Source organism: Microcebus murinus, chromosome 7 (genome assembly GCF_040939455.1).
Source record: "Microcebus murinus isolate Inina chromosome 7, M.murinus_Inina_mat1.0, whole genome shotgun sequence".
NCBI classification, from domain to species: Eukaryota; Metazoa; Chordata; class Mammalia; order Primates; family Cheirogaleidae; genus Microcebus; species Microcebus murinus.
Window position 1 is genome coordinate 87,339,999 of NC_134110.1, and position 5,684 is coordinate 87,345,682.

The 5,684-nt window shown below is 42.3% G+C and overlaps 1 non-coding gene across 1 annotated transcript; it reads right to left on the bottom strand.

Moving 5' to 3' along the window:
* Positions 1 to 4,279: 4,279 nt before the first annotated feature.
* On the bottom strand, positions 4,280 to 4,386 carry LOC142872020 (U6 spliceosomal RNA). The gene has a single exon (XR_012920268.1). It is a non-coding gene; the product is annotated as a U6 spliceosomal RNA (small nuclear RNA).
* Positions 4,387 to 5,684: the final 1,298 nt, after the last annotated feature.

Here is a 5,684-nt window from a genome sequence, read left to right on the forward strand (position 1 = left end):
TGCCATTGCCATCTTCTTATGTCTTTCCCTCTGTCAGGCAATGAAGAGAAAAGTTTTTGGCAATAGTAAGGAGATTCTATTTTCAGCGTGGGCATCAACACAGTCTGAGAATAGAACAGGGCAAGAGATGGGTGAGGGAAGGAATGTTTCCCAGCATGTGAAGGGGAGTCGACCTTACTGGTTGAAACCTGGACTTGATTCCTGGACTGGTTGAAAACTCACTTTGACCTTGGAGAAGTCACTAACTCCCTCTGTGGCCAAGTTTCTTTTTTGTTTTTTTTTTTGAGACAGAGTCTCACTCTGTTGCCCAGGCTAGAGTGAGTGCAGTGGCGTCAGCCTAGCTCACAGCAACCTCAAACTCCTGGGCTCAAGCAATCCTTCTGCCTCAGCCTCCCAAGTAGCTGGGACTACAGGCATGCGCCACCATGCCTGGCTAATCTTTTCTATATATATTAGTTGGCCAATTAATTTCTTTCTATTTATAGTAGAGACGGGGTCTCGCTCTTGCTCAGGCTGGTTTCGAACTGCTGACCTCAAGCAATCCGCCCGCCTTGGCCTCCCAGAGTGCTAGGATTATAGGCGTGAGACACCGCACCCGGTGTGGCCAAGTTTCTTGTGCAAATCACACTAGTCCAACATGGTGTTGTTGTTAGGCGGATGAATCTGTGATAAGTGAAACTGCTTTGAAAGCCTTTGAAAAAAGAACCCTTGGACATGTAAAGTTTGGTGCCGGTGCCCTCCCATTCTGAGCCTGGTCAACACCGAACATTTGAGAGGATTTCTCTGCACACTTTTCATGGGTGAGCTCACATGATTTTTTTAAACAAGATTACCAAGCCAAAGCGTTGTTGCATTTTACAGTCTATCTCTTGTTTCACCTTGGGCTGTAAGAACTAGGATAATAGCAGGCGTTTCTGGGAATTAAAGAAGGAAATGTATCATTAAATGAAGTCCTGCTTTTTTTTTCCTCTTTATTATCTGCTGTGATTCTTCAGTGGAGTCACAGTGGTTAGATGCATAATGTGCTGTAAAAAGTGGCGTTCTTGGCCAGGTGCGGTGGCTCACACCTGTAATCCTAGCACTCTGGGAAGCTGAGGCGGGCGGATTGCTCAAGGTCAGGAGTTCGAAACCAGCCTGAGCAAGAGCAAGACCCCGTCTCTACTATAAATAGAAAGAAATTAATTGCCCAACTAATATATATAGACAAAATTAGCCGGGCATGGTGGCACATGCCTGTAGTCCCAGCTACTTGGGAGGCTGAGGCAGGAGGATTGCTTGAGCCCAGGAGTTTGAGGTTGCTGTGAGCTAGGCTGACGCCATGGCACTTACTGTAGCCTGGGCAACAAAGTGAGACTCTGTCTCAAAAAAAAAAAAAGTGGCGTTCTTTTCCTTCTTTCTCTGCTGAGGTGCAATTCTGGTAGCTAAAGTAAGACTAGTGAATTTATGCTTGTTTCCAAATAGAGATCTGGCCAATGACAAAAGCTTTTTCTTATTGTTGTTGTTTTAATTTGTCAGTTGCTAGGTAGAAAAGGATCCCACTTAGCTGCAATCTGACATAGTTACGCACAGAAAGAGGAAGGCACGCAGCCCGCTCTGCTAATAAGAGGAAGTTATTTTTACATTACTCTGATAAAGATAGAGGAGACGTCAATTTTTGTTTGTTTGTAGTGTTTGTGATTTCACTAGAGCAGAACCTCTATTAGCTAGGAACCAATGGTCTGGAATCTTCAAATTCACCCCCACCTCCCAGTCTACCTTTCAGCATTTAGTGCATTGTTTATGAATTACACAAACATTTGCTGAGTATTGATTTAGTAAAACAAGCCTCTCTCTTTTTATTTTTTAGCTTCTCAGTCAACTTGAGAACAAGTCACTCTTAAGCAACTCACAGAAGTTTATTAAAAATAAACAAGTTAAAACAATTTTAAGTTTATCCTGAGGTGTCTATACATTCAACTCAGTTCCTTATTTTATTTCTAAAGTGTAGCAACAGAATGGTAGACACGGAACATATGATGTATGATGAGACTTTGTGTCTGGAGCTATGATTTTATTTTTACTGGATGGAGCTTAGTTAAGGGGAAATGTTTTTGTAGAAATATTTACTTTTGGCAGGGTGCGGTGGCTCACGACTATAATTCTAGCACTCTGGGAGGCCGAGGTGGGTGGATTGCTCTAGGTCAGGAGTTCGAAACCAGCCTGAGCAAGAGTGAGACCCCGTCTTTACTATAAATAAAAAGAAATTAATTGCCCAACTAATATATATATATAGACAAAATTAGCTGGGCATGGTGGTGCATGCCTGTAGTCCCAGCTACTCGGGAGGCTGAGGCAGAAGGATCGCTTGAGCCCAGGAGTTTGAGGTTGCTGTGAGCTAGGCTGACGCCATGGCACTCACTCTAGCCTGGGCAACAAAGCGAGACTCTGTCTCAAAAAAAAAAAAAGTTTACTTTCAATTAAAGAAATAAAAATTTAAAAAATGAATTACAGATCTAGGATGCAGGCTCATTTTACTAGAAATTTAATTTAAACAATTGCATTCACAAAATATTCTTCCTAATCATATTTGCCATATGCTAGATAACATTAACTCATTTCTGCTTCCATGAACAAAAATCTTGTGGCAAAACACCCACAAAAGTCATGTCTCATTGGAATTATTTATTGGTTGTTTGTGGGTTATTTTATTTATTTATTTTGAGACAGAGTGTCGCTTTGTTGCCCAGGCTAGAGTGAGTGCCATGGCGTCAGCCTAGCTCACAGCAACCTCAAACTCCTGGGCTCAAGCAATCCTGCTGCCTCAGCCTCCCAAGTAGCTGGGACTACAGGCATGCACCAGCATGCCTGGCTAATTTTTCTTTACATATATTTTTAGTTGTCCAGCTAATTTCTTTCTAGTTTTAGTATAGATGAGGTCTTGCTCTTACTCAGGCTGGTCTGGAACTTCTGAGCTCAAGCGATCCTCCCGACTCGGCCTCCCATAGTGCTAGGATTACAGATGTGAACCACCCGCTATTTTTTTTTTTTTTTTTTTGAGACAGAGTCTCGCTTTGTTGCCCAGGCTAGAGTGAGTGCTGTGGTGTCAGCCTAGCTCACAGCAACCTCAAACTCCTGGACTCAAGCGATCCTCCTGCCTCAGCCTCCCGAGTAGCTGGGACTACAGGCATGCGCCACCATGCCCAGGTAATTTTTTCTATATATATTAGTTGGCCAATTGATTTCTTTCTATTTATAGTAGAGACAGGGTCTCGCTCTTGCTCAGGCTGGTTTCAAACTCCTGACCTCGAGTAATCCGCCCACCTCAGCCTCCCAGAGTGCTAGGATTACAGGCATGAGCCACCGCGCCCAGCCAACCTCTGTGCTATTTTAATAATAGAAATAGACTTAAGAGCAACAATGCATTATCAATAAGTATAGCATATTCCTTTTGAAAATAATCTGAAAAATTAAAATTATTTTCTCAGATAGTTTTTATCTTTGGGTCTGAACCTCGTCAAGTGCTTTCTGTTGCTCTCTCAAGGACAAAACTCCACGTCTATTTGTGCTGGTTACCCCGTTCCATGGCAGAGGGAGCGGTGGAGGGGCCACAGGGCCTGCCCTGGCTGCGTCTGCCTTGTGCAGTAGCTCCTCTCAGCAGATCTGCCTGGGTCTCCTTTGATTTCCTTAGAAAGAACACAGAGATCTGGGCACCAGCTTTGTATTACTGCGGTGATGGATGCCAGGCTGGCCTCCGCAGTAAACATTTCCTGTAAACAATAAAGCAAAACTAATACCCTTAATGGCCAAATTGGAAGGGTTGTAAGCTACTTGCCACACTGCTTATCTCTCAAGATGGAAAGTTCTGATTATTGATAACTGTGCATTCCTGGGATTAGAATGAGGATTCTTTTTTTTTTTTTTTTGTTAGAGACAGAGTCTTGCTCTGTCACTCAGGTTAGAGTGCTGTGGCATCCTCAGCCTAGCTCACAGCAACCTCAAACTCCTGGGCTCAAGCAATCCTCCTGCCTCAGCCTCCCAAGTAGCTGGGACTACAGGCATGTGCCATCACGCCAGGCTAAGTTTTTCTCGAGATGGGTCTCGCTCTTGCTCAAGCTGGTCTCAAACTCCTGAGCTCAAGTGACCCTCCTGCCTCAGCCTCTCAGAGTGGTAAGATTACAGGCATGAGCCACTGCAACCAGCGGAGGACTTGATATCCTTATAAATCAGGGTGGGGGCTCAGGGCTTAGTAAGGAGGAGAAGCTGAGGTCTGTGTTTTGTTTTATTTTATTTATTTATTTAATTTCCGTTTTTATTTTTCACAAATTTGAGTGTCATCTTTGCGCAGGGGCCATGCTAATCTTTTCTGTATCATTCCAATTTTAGTATATGTGCTGCCTAGGTGAGCATGAGAGCTGAGTTTCAAATCTACATAAAACTTGATTCTACCTGAAAATACTTTAAAAAGTTTACATTTTCTGGCTGGGCGCGGTAGCTCATGCCTGTAATCCTAGCACTCTGGGAGGTGGAGGTACCTGGATGGTTTGAGCTCCAGAGTTCTAGACTAGCCCGAGCAAGAGCTGAGAACCTGTCTCTTATAAAAAATAGAAAAAAATTAGCCGGGCATGGTGGCGCATGCCTGTAGTTCCAGCTTGGGAGGCTGAGGCAGGAGGATCACCTGAGCCCAGGAGTTTGAGGTTGCTGTGAGCTAGGTTGACGCCACGGTACTCTAACCTGGGCAACAGAATGAGACTCTGTCTCAAAAAAAAAAAAGTTTACATTTTCTAAATATGGGCTATCATTATTTGAGTCCTCCTGCTCCAAAGACTTTCTGAAAACATGAAGTATTTGAGACAATTAACAAAAAGAAGAGTTTTATTCTACTCATTTGGCCTTGCTCATTTTTTTTCTTTAAACTTTTTTATGACTTAATGAAACTGACTTTTCATTCCTTATTCAGTTTGGTGGTAGAGGCAGGGAGAGGAATTCAGCTTCATTTCTAAAAATATCAATTTAACTATTTAAATGTGGAGCTAATCAGTGCTGATATTTAGAAATTTATATTGAGTGCCTTTTTCTTAAACATTTTTTTGGGGGGGGGTAATGATCGTAGTACAAAATTCGAAAGATATCTTAGAGTTTATGGTAAAAAGGAAGCTTTCCTCTTATTTCCCTAGCTATCCATTTCTTGTTCTCAGAGGCAACCACTGTTTCTTGTGTATTATTTCAGAGATGTCCCAAGCATACATTTAAACTTATGTGTATGCACCTCGGTATTTTTGAGGGTGTGTGTTTGTCTATCCCTTTAAAAGTCACACACTATACTGTCTGTATATGCTACTATTTGTAGCATATACATGCTGTTCTACACCTTGCTTTTTGCATTACAAAAATTAGGCATATTACAGATAGAACTACCTAAAAATAGCTATATAGTATTCCAATTTAGTCACGCATTGCTTACCAATGGAGATACGTCCTAAGAATTGCATTGTTAGGTGATTTCATCCTTGTGTGTACATCACAGACTATACTTACACAAACCTAGATGGTAGAGCTTCTTACACACCTAGGCTATATGGTACAGCCTATTATTCCTAGGCTACAAACTTGTCCCACATGTTACTGTATTGAATACTGTAGGCAACTGTAACACAATAGTAAGCATCCGTGTATCTAAACATAGAAAAAGTAGAGTGAAAATATGG